Genomic DNA, 16,387 nt, shown 5'->3' on the forward strand with positions numbered 1-16,387 from the left:
ATTTATTAACACACCATCAACACAAAAGTTTTGTTATCCAAGTTTCGGAAATTCTACTAGTTCAACCCTGATAGCTCGTAATTTTATAAGAAAGAGATTTTTCTACACATGTTTTAAAAATAGGATATGCATGCTTGAAACAAGTTAAAGATTCAAATGACCTTTTGATCCAAACCTTTTAAAGAGAATAACTTTAAACTCCCAAATGAACATGCGGTGGGATATTTGCATGAGTCAAACATGCTATTATTTTGCCCATTTACAAAAAGCTCACCCAATGATGATGGATGATTGAAAAGTGATTTATCACGTGTAACGGGCTATATTTTTGTAAGAATGACTTATGGAGAGGGAGTCAACACTCAGTTAAAAATCACCTGCCTCCCCCTTTTCCCGACGATCGCAAAACCAGATATATAACAACTAAAAAGAGTTTACAATCCCTAAAAATTACAAACACATTTTGGAATTATCTCTCTCTAAATTTGTGCATTGTGCATTTCCTTTTAAGATGCATACTTTTTTCTTAAAACAAAACTTGATTTTTCACTTTCCCTTCATCTCGTAAACAAAAAAATAGAAAAAAGGGAAATAAAATTTATGTATGGAAAGAATTTGATGCAAAATAATATTAGTAAAGAAAAAGTTTTCACACACCACCAATGAACACAAAAGTTTTGTTATCCAAGTTTGGGAAAATTCCACTAGTTCAACCCTAATTGCTCGAAAATTTAAAAGAAAGAGATTTTTCAACACATGTTTTAAAAAATGGATATGCATGCTAGAAACATGTTAAAGATTCAAATGACCTTTGGATCCAAACCTTATAATGAGAATAACATTAAATTCCCAAGTGAACGTGCGGTGGAATATTTACCCAAGTCAGACAAGCCATTAGTTTGCCCATTTAGAAAAAGCTGACCTAACGATCATAGATGATTGTAAAGTTAATTATCATGTGTAAGGGGCTATATTTTTGTAAGGAATAACATATGGATTGTGGGAGTCAACACTCTGTTAAAAATTTCCGCATCCCCCTTTTCCCGACGATTGTAGAACTTGATATATAAAAAACAAAAAGGAGCTTACAATCCCTAAAAATTACAGGCACTTTTTGGAATTAACTCTCTCTACATTTTTGCATTGTGCATTTCCATTTTGTATGTATACTTTTTTATTAAATCAAAACTTGAGTTTTCACTTTCCCTTCATCTCGTAAAAAAAAAAAAAAGATAAAAGGCAAATAGATCACAACAAAAAGAAAATTTTAGAGTTTATGTATGGAAAGAATTTAAAGAAATAACAATTGTAAGTAAAGAAAATTTATTCCCACATCACAAGTGAACCAAAAAGTTTTGTTAAACAAATTTGGGAAATTCCACTAGTTCAACCCTAATAGCTCGGAATTTTATTAGAAAGAGAATTTTCTACACATGTTTTACAAAAAGGATATGCATGCTTGAAACATGTTAAAGATTCAAATGAACTATGGATCCAAACCTTTTAAAAAGAATAACTTTAAACTCTCAAATGAACGTGCAGTGGGATTTTTTCCCGAGTCAAACAAGCCATTATTTTGCCCATTTAAAAAAATCTGACCTAATGATCATAGACGATTGTAAAGTGATTAATCATGCGTACCGGGCTACATTTTGGTAAGGAATGACTTATGGATTGGGATTCAACACTCAATTAAAAATCCCCCGCTTGCCCCTTTTCCCGACGATTCCAGAACCTGATATATAAAAACTAAAAAGAGTTTAAAATCCCTCAAAATTACAAACACTTTATGGAATTTTCTCTCTCTACATTTTTGCATTGTGCATTTCCATTTTAGATGTATACTTTTTTCTTAAATCAAAACTTGAATTTTCACTTTCCCTTCGTCTCATATACAAAAAAAGAGATAATAGGCAAAGAGATCACAACAAAATCAAAATTTTAGAGTTTACAAAGTTAAAGCAATAACAAAGTTGAGTAAAGAAAATTTATTCACACGCCAAAAATGAACACAAAAGTTTAGTTATCTAAGTTTGGGAAAATTCAACTAGTTCAACCATAATAGCTCGAAATTTTATAAGAAAGAGATTTTTCTACACCTGTTTTAAAAAATGGATATGCATGCTTGAAACATGTTAAAGATGCAAATGACCTATGGATCGAAACATTTTAAAGACAATAACATTAAATTCCCTTCTAAACGTGCGGTGGGATATTTACCCGAGTTTGACAAGCCATTATTTTGCCCATTTACAAAAAGCTAACCTAATTATCATAGATGATTGTAAAGTTATTTATCATGCGTAATGGGCTATATTTTTTAAGGAATCACTTATGGATATGGAGTCAACACTCAATTAAAAATCCCTTCCATCCCCCTTTTCCCGACGATTGCAGAACATGATATATAAAAAACTAAATAGAGTTTACAATCCCTAAAAATTACAGAAACTTTTTGAATTTATCACTCTCTATATTTCAGCATTGTGCATTTCCATTTTAGATGTATACTTTTTTCATAAATAAAAACTAGAGTTTTCACTTTCCCTTCATCTCGTAAAAAAAAAGAGATAAAAGGCAAATAGATCACAACAAAATGAAAATTTTAAAGTTTATGTATGGATTGAATTTAAAGAAATAACAAATCTAAGTATAGAAATTTAATTCACACACCACAAATGAACACAAAAGTTTTGTCATACAAGTTTGGGAAATTTCTCTAGTTCAACCCTAATAGCTCAGAATTTAATAAGAAAGAGATTTTTCTACACATGTTTTAAAAAATGGATATGCATGCTTCAAACATGTTAAAGATGCAAATGACCTATGGATCCAAACCTTTTAAAGAGAATAACATTAAATTCCCAAGTGAACGTGCGGTGAGATATTTACCCGATTCAAACAAGCCATTATTTTACCCATTTACAAAAACCTGGCCTAACGATCATAGATGATTATAAAGTGATTTGTCATGCGTAATGAGCTATATTTTTGTAAGTAATGACTTATGGATTCGGACTCAACACTTAATTAAAAATCCCCCGCCTCCCCCTTTTTCCAACGATTGCGAAACAGATATATAAAAACTGAAAAGAGCTTGCAAACCCTAAAAATTAGAGAAACTTTTTGGAATTATCTCTCTCTACATTTGTGCACTGTGAACTTCCAGTTTTTATGTATACTTTTTTCTTAAATCAAAAATTGAGATTGCACATTCGCTGCATCTCGTAAAAAAAAGAAGAGATAAAAGAAAAATAGATCACCACAAAATGAAAATTTTAGAGTTTATGTATGGAAAGAATTTAAAGCAATAAAAAATTTAAGTGAAGAAAATTTATTCTCCCACCAAAAATGAATAGAAAAGTTTTGTTATCCATGTTTGGGAAATTCCTCTGGTTCAACCCTAATAGCTCGAAATTTTATAAGAAAGAAATTTTTCTACACATGTTTTAAAAAATGGATATGCATGCTTGAACATGTTAAAGATGCAAATGACCTATGGATCCAAACCTTTTAAAGAGAATAACATTAAATTCCCAAGTAAATGTGCGGTGGGATATTTACCCGAGTCAAACTACTTTACGCATTTACAAAAAGTTGACCTAACGATCATAGATGATTATAAATTGATTTATCATGCTTAACTGGCTATATTTTTTTTAAGGAATGACTTATGGATTGGGAGTCAACACTCAGTTAAAAATCCCCCGCCTACCACTTTTCCTGACGAATGCTGAACCTGACTTGTAAAATCTAAAAAGAGTTTACAATCCCTAAAAATTACAGACACCTTATTGGATGTATCTCTCCCAAAATTTATGCTTTATGCATTTCCATTTTAGATGTACTCTTTTTTCCTAAATCAAAACTTGATTATTCACTTTTCATCCATGTCGTAAACAAAAAAAGAGATAAAAGGCAAATTGATCATAGCAAAATGAAAATTTTACAGTTTATATATGGAAATAAATCAAGGCAATAACAAATGTAAGTAAACAAAATTTATTCACACACCACAAATGAACACAAAAGTATACAAGTTTGGGAAATTCCACTAGTTTAAGCCTAATACCTAGGAATTTAATAAGAAAAAGATTTTTCTACACATGTTTTAAAAAATGGATACGCATGCCTGAAACAAGTTAAAGATGCAAATGACCTACAGATCCAAACCTTTTAAAGATAATAACATTAAATTCCCAAGTGAACGTACAGTGGGATATTTACCCGAGTCAAACAAGCCATTATTTTTCCCATTTACAAAAACCTGACCTAACGATCATAGATGATTATAAAGTAATTTATCATGCGTAATGAGCTATATTTTTATAAGGAATGACTTATGAATCCGGACTCTACACGCAGTTAAAAATCCCCAACCTCCCCCTTTTCCTGACGATTGCAGAACCTGATATATAAAAACTAAAAAGAGTTTACAATCCCTAAAAATTACATACACTTTTTGGAATTATCTCTCTCTACATTTGTGCACTGTGCACTTCCATTTTTTATGTATACTTTTTTCTTAAATCAAAACTTGAGATTTCACTATCCCTGCATCTGGTAAAAAAAAGAAGAGAAAAAAGCCAAATAGATCACAACAAAATGAAAATTTTAGAGTTTATGTATGGAAAGAATTTAAAGCAATAACAAATGTAAGTAAAGAAAATTTATTCTCCATCTACAAATGAACAAAAAAGTTTTGTTATCCATGTTTGGGAAATTCCACTTGTTCAACCCTAATAGCTCGGAATTTTAAAAGAAAGAAATTTTTCTACACATGTTTTAAAAACTGGAAATACATGTTTGAAACTTGTTAAAAAATTCAAATGACCTATGGATCCAAACCTTTTAAAGAGAATAACATTAAATTCCCAAGTGAACATGCGGTGGATATTTACCCGAGTCAAACAAGCAATTACTTTACGCATTTACAAAAAGCTTATCTAACGATCGTAGATGATTATAAATTGATTTATCATGCTTAACGGGCTATATTTTTGTAAGGAATGACTTAAGGTTTGGGAGTCAACACTTAGTTAAAAATCCCCCGCTTGCCACTTTTCCCGACGATTGTTGAACCTGACATATAAAAACTAAAAAAAGTTTAAAATCCCTAAAAATTACAGACACCTTTTGGATATATGTATGCCTAAATTTATGTATTGTGCATTTCCATTTTAGATGTATACTTTTTTCATAAATCAAAACTTGAGTTTTCACTTTTCCTTCATGTCGTAAACAGAAAAAAAGATAAAAGGCAAATTGATCACAACAAAATGAAAATTTTATAGTTTATATGTGGAAATAAATCAAGGCAATACCAAATGTAAGTAAACAAAATTTATTCACATAAATTACAGACACTTTTAGGAATTATCTCTCTCTACATTTGTGCACTGTGCACTTCCATTTTTTATGAATTCTTTTTTCTTAAATCAAAATATGAGATTTCACTTTCCCTGCATCTCATAAAAAAAACAAGAGATAAAAGGCAAATAGATCACAACAAAATGAAAATTTTAGAGTTTATGTATGGAAAGAATTTAAAGCAATAAAAAATGTAAGTAAATTAAATTTACTCTCCCACCACAAATGAAATGAAAATTTTTGTTATCCATGTTTTGGAAATTCCACTTGTTCAACCCTAATAGCTAGGAATTTTATAAGAAAGAGATTTATCTACACATGCTTTAAATAATGGACATGCATGCATGAAAAATGTTAAAGATGCAAATGACCTATGGATCCAGACTTTTTAAAGATAATAACATTAAATTCCCAAGTGAACGTGCGGATGGATATTTACCAGAGTCAAACAAGCCATTATTTTGCCGATTTATAATAAGCTGACCTAACGATCATAGATGATTCTAAAGTGATTTATCATGCGTAACGGGCTATATTTTTTTTAGGAATGACTTATGGATTGGTAGTCAACAGTCAGTTCCCCCTCCCCCGCTTTTCCAAACGATTGCTGAACTGGATATATCAAAACTAAAAAGAGTTTACAATCCCTAAAAGGTACAACCACTTTTTGGAATTATCTCTCTCCACATTTGTGCATTGTGCATTTCCATTTTAGATTTATACTGTTTTCTTAAATAAAAACTTGAGTTTCGACTTTCCCTTCATCTCGTAAACAAAAAAAGAGATAAAAGGCAAATAGATCACTACAAAATGAAAATTTTAGAGTTTATGTATGGAAAGAATGTAAATAAATAACAAATGTAAGTAAAAAAAATTTATTCACACACCACAAATGAACACAAAAGTTTTGTTATCCTAGTTTGGGAAATTCCACTAGTACAACCCTAATAGCTCTGAATATTTTAAGAATGAGATTTTTCTACGAATGTTTTAAAAAATGGATATGTATGCTTTAAACATTTTAAAGATGCAAATGACATATAGATCCAAACCTTTTAAAGATAATAACATTAAATTCCCAAGTGAACGTGCGGTGGGATATTTACCCGAGTCAAACAAGCCATTATTTTGCCCATTTACAAAAAGTTGACCTAACGATCACAGATGATTATAAAGTGATTTATCGTGTGTAACGGGCTATATTTTTGTAAGGAATGACTTATGTATTGGGAGTCAACATTAAGTTAAAAATTCTCCGCCTCCCCTTTTTCCCGATGATTACAAAAATTATATAAAAAAAAAGAGTTTACAATCCCTAAAAATTACATGTACATTTTAGAATTATCTCTCTCTACATTTGTGCATTGTGGATTTCCATTTTAGATGTATACTTTTTTCTTAAATAAAAACTTGAGTTTTGACTTTGCCTTCATCTCGTAAACAAAAAAAGAGATAAAAGGCAAATAGATCATAACAAAATGATAATTTTAGAGTTTATGTATGGAAAGAATTTATAGCAATAAAAAATGAAGTAAACAAAATTTATTCATACACCACAGATTAACACAAAAATTTTGTTATCCAAGTTTGGGAAATTCCAGTAGTTCAACCCTAATAGCTCGGAATTTAATAAGACGGAGATTTTTCTACACATGTTTTAAAAAATGGATATGCATGGTTGAAACATATTAAAGATGCAAATGACCTATGGATCCAAACATTTTAAAAATAATAACGTTAAATTCCCAAGTGAACGTTCGGTGGGATATTTACCCTAGTAAAATAAGCCATTATTTTGCCCATTTACAAAAAGTTGATGTAATGATCATAGATGATTAAAAAGTGATTTATCGTGAATAAGGGGCTATATTTTTTTAAGGAATGACTAATGGATAGGGTGTCAACACTTAGTTAAAAATCCCTTGACTCCCCCTTTTTCCGACGATTGCAAAAATTATATATAAAAGCAAAAAAAAATTTACAATCCCTAAAAATTACTGCCACTTTTTGGAATTATCTCTCTCTACATTTGTGTATTGTGCATTTCCATTTTAGACGTAAGGGTTGAACAAGTGGAATTTCCCAAACTTGGATAACAAAACTTTTGGGTTCAATTGTGGTGTGTGAATAAATTTTCTTTACTTACATTAATTATTGCCTTAAATTCTTTCCTTACATAAACTCTAAAATTTTTATTTTGTTGTGATCTAGTTGCCTTTTCTCTCTTTTTTTTTAAGAGATGAAGGGAAAGTGAATAACTCAAGTTTTTATTTAAGAAAAAAGTATATATCTAAAATAGAAATAGAAATGCCCAATTCACAAATGTAGAGAGAGATAATTCTAAAAAGTTTCCGTAATTTTCAGGGATTTTAAACTCTTTTTAGTTTTTTTATATCAGGTTCTACAATCGTCGAGAAAAGGGGGAGGCTGGGGATTTTTTATTGAGATTTCACACCCAATCCCGTAGTCATTCCTTACAAAAATATAGCCCATTATACATGATAAATCACTTTACAATCATCTACGATCGTTATGTCATCTTATTGTAAATGGGCAAAATAATGGATTGTTTGACTCGGGTAAATATCCTACCGAACGTTCACTTGCGAATTTAAAGTTATTATCTTTAAAAGTTTTGGATCCATTGGTCATTTTCATGTTTAACATGTTTCCAGCATGCATATCCATTTTTTAAAACATGTGTTGAAAAATCTCTTTCTTATAAAATTCCAAGCTATTAGGGTTGAACTAGTAGAATTTCCCAAACTTAGATAATAAAACTTTTGTGTTCATTTGTTATTGCTTTAAATTTTTTCTATACATAAACTCTAAAATTTTCATTTTGTTCTAATCTATTTGCCTTCTATATCTTTTTTTGTTTACGAGATGAAGGGAAAGTGAAAACTCAAGTTTTGATTTAAGAAAAAAGTATACACCTAAAACAGAAATGCACAATACACAAATGTTGAGAGAGATAATTCCAACAAGTGTCGGTAATTTTTAGGGATTGTAAACTCTTTTTAGTTTTTATATTTCAGGTACTGCAATCGTCGGGAAAAGGGGGAGGCGGAGGATTTTTAACCAAGTGTTGACTCCCAATCTATTAGTGATTCCTCACAAAAATATAGCCCATTACACATGATAAATTACTTTACAATCATATATAATCGTTAGGTCAGCTTTTTTAATATGGGCAAAATTATTGCTTATTTGACTCGGGTAAATATCCCACCGCACATTCACTTGGGAATTTATTGTTATTCTCTTTAAAAGGTTTGGATCCATAGGTCATTCGCATCTTTAACATGTTTCAAGCATGCATATCCATTTTTTCAAACATGAGTAGAAAAATCAGTTCCTTATAAATCTCCGAGCTATTAGGGTTGAACTAGTGGAATTTCCAAAACTTGGATAACAAAACTTTTGTGTTCATTTGTGGTGTGTGAAAAAATTTTCTTTACTAACCTTTGTTATTGCTTTAAATTCATTCCATACATAAACTCTAAAATTTTCATTTTGATGCATGTTCTATTTTTTTTTTTTTTTACAAGAGGAAGGGAAAGTGAAAACTCAAGTTTTGATTGAAGAAAAACGTATACATCTTAAATGAAAATTCACAATGCACATATGTAGAGAGAGGCAATTCCAAAAAGTGTCTGTAATTTTTAGAGATTGTAAACTCTTTTTAGTTTTTATATATCTGGTTTTGCCATCGTTGGGAAAAGGGGGAGGCATGGGATTTTTAACTGAGTGTTGACTCCTAATCCATAAGTCATTCCTTAAAAAAATATAGCCCATTACGCATGATAAATCAAATACAATCATCCACGATTGTTTGGTCAACTTTTTGGAAATTGGAGAAATAATTCCTTGTTTGACTCGGGTAAATATCCCACCGCACGTTCACTTGGGAATTTAATGTTAACCTCTTTAAAACGTTTGGATCCATAGCTCATTTGCGTCTTTAACATGTTTCAAGCATGCATAACCATTTTTTAAAACATGAGTAGAAAAATCTCTTTCTTATAAAATTCCAAGCAATTTTAGTTGAACTAGTGGAATTTCCCAAATTTGGATAACAAAAATTTTGTGTTCATTTTAACTTTTTGAATAAATTTTCTTTACTTACATTTGTTATTGCTTTAAATTCTTTCTAGACAAAAACTCTAAAATTTTCATTTTGTTCTAATCTATTTTCCTTTTCTCCCTTTTTTTACGAGAAAAAGGGAAAGTTAAAAATCAAGTTTGTATTTAAAAAAAAGTATAAATCTAAAATACAAACGCACAATTCAAAAATTTAGAGTGAGATAATTACAAAAAGTGTGTGTATTTTTTAGGGATTGTAAACTCTTTATAGTTTTTCTATATCTGGTTCTGCAATCATCGAAAAAAGGGGCAGACAGGGGATTTTTAACTTAGTGTTGACACCCATTCCAAAAGTCATTCCTTACAAAAATATAGCCCATTATGCATGATAAATCACTTTACAATCATCTTTCATCGTTATCTCAGCTTTTTGTAAATGAGAAAAATAATGGCTTGTTTGACTCGAGTAAATATCCCACCGCACGTTCACTTGGGAATTTAATGTTATTCTTTTTAAAAGGTTTGGATCCATAGGTCATTTGCATCTTAAACATGTTTTAAGCATGCATATCCATTTTTTAAAACATGTGTAGAAAAATCTCTTTCTTATAAAATTCCAAGCTATTAGGGTTGAACTAGTGGAATTTCCCAAACTTAGATAACAATTATTTTGTGTTCATTTGTGGTGTGTGAATAAATTTTCTTCACTTAAATTTTTTATTGCTTTAAATTCTTTCCATCCATAAACTCTAAAAATTTTATTTTGTTGTGATCTATTTGCCTTTTATATCTTTTTGTGTTTACGAGATGAAGGGAAAGTGAAAACTCAAGTTTTGATTTTATAAAAAAGTTTACATAAAAAATAGAAATGCACAATGCTTAAATGTAGAGAGAGATAATTCAAAAAAGTGTATGTACTTTTTGGGGATTGTAAACTCTTTCTAGTTTTTTTATATCAGGTTCTGCAATCGTCGGGAAAAGGGGGAGGCGGGGGATTTTTAACTGAGTGTTGACACCGAATCAATCAGTTATTCCTTAAAAAAAATAGCCCATTACGCATGATAAATCACTTTGCAATCATGTACGATCGTTATGTCATCTTTTTGTAAATGGGCAATATAATGTCTTGATTGACTCGGGTAAATATCCCACCGCACGTTCATTTGTGAATTTAATGTTAATCTCTTTAAAAGGTTTGGATCCATAGGTCATTTTGATTTATAATATGTGTCAAGCATGCATATCCATTTTCTAAAACATGTGTAGAAAAATCTCTTTCTTATAAAATTCTGAGCTATTAGGGTTGAACAAGAGGATTTTTCCAAACTTGGATAACAAAAATTTAGAGTTAATTTCTGGTGTGTGAATAAATTTTCTTTACTTACATTTTTTATCGCTTTAAATTCTTTCCATACGTAAACTCTAAAATTTTCATTTTGTTGTGATCTATTTGCCTTTATATCTTTTTTTTTTGTATACGAGATGAAAGGAAAGTAAAAACACAAGTTTTAATTTAAGAAAAAAGTATACATCTAAAATAAAAATACACACTACAAAAAAGTAAAGAGAGATAATACCAAAAAGTGCCTATAATTTTTAGGGATTGTAAACTCGTTTTAGCTTTTTATATTTCAAGTTCTACAATCATCGGGAAAAGGGGGAGGCGGTGGATTTTTAACTGAGTATTGACTCCTAGTCCACAAGTCATTCCTTATGAAAATATAGCCTGTTGCATATGATAAATCATTTTTAAAATCATCTATGATCGTTAGGTCAACTTTTTGTAAATGGGCAAACTACTGGCTTGTTTGACTAGGGTAAATATCCCACCGCACGTTCACTTGGGAATTTAATGTTATTCTCTTTAAAAGGTTTGGATTCATAGGTCATTTGCATCTTTATCATGTTTCAAGCATGCATATCCATTTTTTAAAACATGTGTAGAAAAATCTCTTTCTTATAAAATTCAGATCTATTAGGGTTGAACTAGTGGTATTTCCAAAACTAGATAACAAAACTTTTGTGTTCATTTTTGGTGAGTGAATAAATTTTCTTTACTTACATTTGTTATTGCTTTAAATTATTTCATTACATAAACTCTAAAATTTTCATTTTGTTGTGATCTATTTGCTTTTTTTCTCTTTTTCATTTTAGAGATGAAGGGAAAGTGAAAACTCAAGTTTTGATTTTATAAAAAAGTATACATAAAAAATGGAAATTCAAAATGTACAAAAGTTGAGAAAGATAATTCCAAAAAGTGTCTGTAATTTGTAGGGATTGCAAACTCTCTTTGTCTTTATATATTCGGTTCTGCAATCGTCGACAAAAGTTGGAGGCATGGGATTTTTAACTGAGTGTTGACTCCAAATCCATAAGTCATTCCTGGAAAAAATATAGCCCGTTACGGATGATAAATCAGTTTACAATCATCTATGATCATTAGGTCAGCTCTTTGTAAATGAGAAAAATAATGGCTTATTTAACTCTGGTAAATATCCCACTGCATGTTCACTTGGGAATTTAATGTTATTCTGTTTAAAAGGTTTGGATCCATAGGTCATTTTCATGTTTAGCAAGTTTCCAGCATGCATATCCATTTTTTAAAACATGTGTAGAAAAATCTCTTTCTTATAAAATTCTGAGCTATTAGGGTAAAGTAGTGGAATTTCCGAAACTTGGATTAAAAAACTTTTGTGTTCATTTGTGGTGTGTGAATAAATTATCTTTACTTACATTTTTTATCGCTTTAAATTATTTCCATACATAAACTCTAAAATTTTCATTTTGTTATTATCTATTTGCCATTTATATCCTTTTTTGTTTACGAGATGAATGGAAAGTGAAAACTCAAGTTCTGATTAAAGAAAAAAGTATACATCTAAAATGGAAATGCAAAATACACAAATGTAGAGAGAGATAATTCCAAAAAAGTGTCTTTAATTTTTAGGGATTTTAAACTCTTTTTAGTTTTTATATTTCAAGTACTGCAATCATCGGGAAAAGGGGGAGGCAGAGAATTTTTAACTGAGTGTTGACTCCCAATCTATAACTCATTCCTTACAAAAATATAGCCCGTTACGCAAGATAAATCATTTTAAAATCATCTATGATCGTTAGGTCAACTTTTTTTAAACGGACGAAATAATGGTATGTTTTACTCTGGTAAATATCCCATCGCATGTTCACTTGGGAATTTAATGTTGTTCTCTTTAAAAGGTTCGGATCCATAGGTCATTTGCATCTTTAACATGTTTCAAGCATGCATATCCATTTCTTAAAACATGTGTAGAAAAAATCTCTTTCTAATAAAATTATGAGCTATTTGGATTTAACTAGTGGAATTTCCCAAAATTGGATAACAAAACTTTTGTGTTAATTTAAATTTTATTCACGTACATTTGTTATTGCTTTAAATTCTTTCCATACATAAACTCTAAAATTTTCATTTTGTTGTGATTTATTTGCCTTTTATCTCTTTTTTTGTTTACGAGATGAAGGGAAAGTGAAAACTCAAGTTTTTATTAAAGAAAAAAGTATAGATCTAAAATGGAAATGCACAATGCCCAAATGTTGAGAGAAATAATTCCGAAAAGTGTCTTTAATTTTTAGGGATTGTGAACTCTTTTTAGTTTTTATATTAAAGGTTCTAAAAACGTCGGGAAAAGGTGAAGGTGGGGGATTTTTAACTGAGTGTTGACTCTCAATCCATAAGTCATTCCTTAACATAATATAGACCGTTACACATGATAAATCACTATACAATCATCTATTATCGTTAGGTCAGCTTTTTGTAAATGGGCAAAATAATCACTTGTTTGACTCAGATAATTATCCAACCCCACGTTCACTTGGGATTTTAATGTTATTCTCATTAAAAGGTTTGGATCCATAGATCATTTGCATCTTTAACATGTTTCGAGCATGCATATACATTTTTTAAAAGAAAAATCTCTTTCTTATAAAATTCCGAGCTATAACGGTTGAACTAGTGGAATTTTCCTAAACATACATAACAAAACTTTTGTGTACATTTGTGGTATGTGGATAAATTTTCTTTACTTACATTTGTCATTTCTTTAAATTAATTCAACACAACAACTCTATAATTTTCATTTTGTTGTGATCTATTTGCCTTTTATCTCTTTTTTGGTTTACGATATAAAGGTAAACTGAAAAATCTAGTTTGATTTAAGAAAAAAGTATACATCTAAAATGGAAATGCACAATGCACAAATGTAGAGAGCGATAATTCCAAAAAGTGTCTATAATTTTTAGAGATTGTAAAATTTTTTTTTTCTATATCAGTTTATGCGATCGTCAAGTAAAGGGGGTGGCAGGGGATTTTTAACTAAGTATAGACTCCCAATCCATATGTCATTCCTTAAAAAAATGGCCCTTTACGCATTATAAATTATCGTTAGGTCAGCTTTTGTAAATGGGCAAAATAATGGCTTGTTTGACTCAGGTAAATATCCGATCGCAAAGTCCCTTCGGAATTTAATGTTATTCTGTTTAAAAGGTTTGGATCCAAAGGTCATTTGCATCTTTAACATGTTTCTAGAATGCAAATCCATTTTTTAAAACATGTGTAGCAAAATCCCTTTCTTATAACATTCCAAGCTATTAGAGTTGAACTAGTCGAATTTAGGGAGTAGGGTTTAGGATTTAGGGTTTAGGGTCGATCAATTTTTCTGTTCATTTGTGGTGTGTCAATAAATTTTTGTTACTTACATTTTTATTGTTTTAAATTATTTCCATACATAAACTCTAAAATTTTAATTTTGTTGAGATCTATTTGCCTTTTATCTCTTTTTTTGCTTACGAGATGATGGGAAAGAGAAAACTCAAGTTTTGATTTAAGAAAAAAGTATTCAGCTAAAATTAAAATGGAGATTGTAAACTCTTTTTAGTTATTATATATCAGGTTCTGCAATGGTCAGGAAAATGGGGAAGCAGGGGATTTTTAACTAAGTGTTGACTCCCAATCCATAAGTCATTCCTTACAAAAATATAGCCCACTACACATGATAAATCACTTTACAATCGTCTGAGATCGTTATGTCAACTTTTTGTAAATGGGCAAAATAATGGCTTGTTTGACTTCGGTAAATATCACACTGCACGTTCACTTGGGAATTTAATGTTATTCTCTTTAAAATGTTTGGATCCATAGGTCATTTCCATTTTTAACATGTTTCAAGCATGCACATCCATTTTTTAAAACATGCGTAGAAAAATATCTTTCTTATAAATTTCCGAGCTATTAGGGTTGAACTAGTGGAATTTTCCTAACTTGGATAAAAAAACTTTTGTGTTAATTGTTGGTGTGTGAATAAATTTTCTTTACATACATTAGTTATTGCTTTAAATTCTTTCCACACATAAACTCTAAATTTTCATTTTGTTGTGATCTATTTGCCTTTTATCTCTTTTTTTGTTTACAAGATGAAGCGAAAGTGAAAGCACATGTTTTGATTTAAGAAAAAAGTATACATCAATGCACAGTGCACAAATGAAGAGAGAGATAATTCCAAAAAGTATCTCTAATTTTTAGGGATTGTAAACTCTTTCTAGTTCTTATTTATCCGGTTCTGCAATCGTCGGGAAAAGGGTGAGGTGGGGGACTTTTAACTGAGTGTTGATTCCCAATCATTAAGTCATTCCTTAAAAAAATATACCCCATTATGCAAGATAAATCACTTTACAATATCCTATGATTGTTAGGACAATTTTTGTAAATGGGAAAAATACTGGCTTGTTTGACTTGGGTAAATATCCCACCGCATGTTCACTTGGGAATTTAATGTTATTCACTTTAAAAGATTTGGATCCATAGGTCATTTACATCTTTAACATGTTCCAAGCATGCATATCCATTTTTCGAAACATGCGGAGAAAAGACTCTTTCTTATAAAATTTCGAGCTTTTAGGATTGAACAAGTGGAATTTCCCAAACTTGGACAACAAAACTTATGTGTTCATTTGTGGTGTGTGAATAAATTTTCTTTACTTACATTTGTTATTGCTTTAAATTCTTTCCATACATAAACTCTAAAATTTTCATTTTGTTGTGATCTATTTGCCTTTTTTCTCTTTTTTTTTACGAGATGAAGGGAAAGTAAAAACTCAAGTTTTGATTTAAAAAAAAAGTATACATCTAAAATGGAAATTAACAATGCACAAAAGTAGATAGAGATAATTCCAAAAAGTGACTGTAATTTTTAGGGATTGCAATTTTTTTTTTTGTTTTTATATATTAGGTTCTGTAATTTTCGGGAAAAGGGGTGGCGGGGGATTTTTAACTGAGTGGGGATTCCCAATCCATAAGTCATTCCTTACAAAAATATAGCCCGTTACGCATGATAAATCCCTTTACAATCATCTATGATCGTTAGTTCAGCTTTTTGTAAAATGGGCAAAATAATGGGTTGTTTGACTAGGGTAAATATCCCGCCACACGTTCACTTGGGAATTTAATGTTATTCTCTTTAAAAGGTTTGGAATCATAGTTAATTTGCATCTTTAACAAGTTTCAAGCATGGATATCCATTTTTTAAAACATGCGTTGAAAATTCTCTTTCAAATAAAATTTCGAGCTATTAGGGTTGAACTAGTGGAATTTCCCAAACTTGGTTAGCAAAACTTTTGTGTTCATTTGTGGTGTGTGAATAAATTTTCTTTACTTACATTTGTTATTGCTTTAAATTCTTCCCATACATAAACTCTAAAATTGTCATTTTGTTGTGATCTTTTTGCCTTTTGTTTACGAGACGATGGAAAAATGAAAACTCAAGTTTTGATTTAAGAAAATAGTATCCATCTAAAATGGAAATGCACAATGCACAAATGTAGTGAGGGATAATTCCAAAAAGTGTCTATAATTTTTGGGGATTGTAAAGTCTTTTTAGTTTTTATATATCTGGTTCTGCAA

Source organism: Aristolochia californica, unplaced genomic scaffold, assembly GCF_029961685.1.
Source record: "Aristolochia californica isolate CCGP_79_NKW_82.1479 unplaced genomic scaffold, dmAriCali1.0.hap1 SCAF_4, whole genome shotgun sequence".
NCBI lineage: Eukaryota > Viridiplantae > Streptophyta > Magnoliopsida > Piperales > Aristolochiaceae > Aristolochia > Aristolochia californica.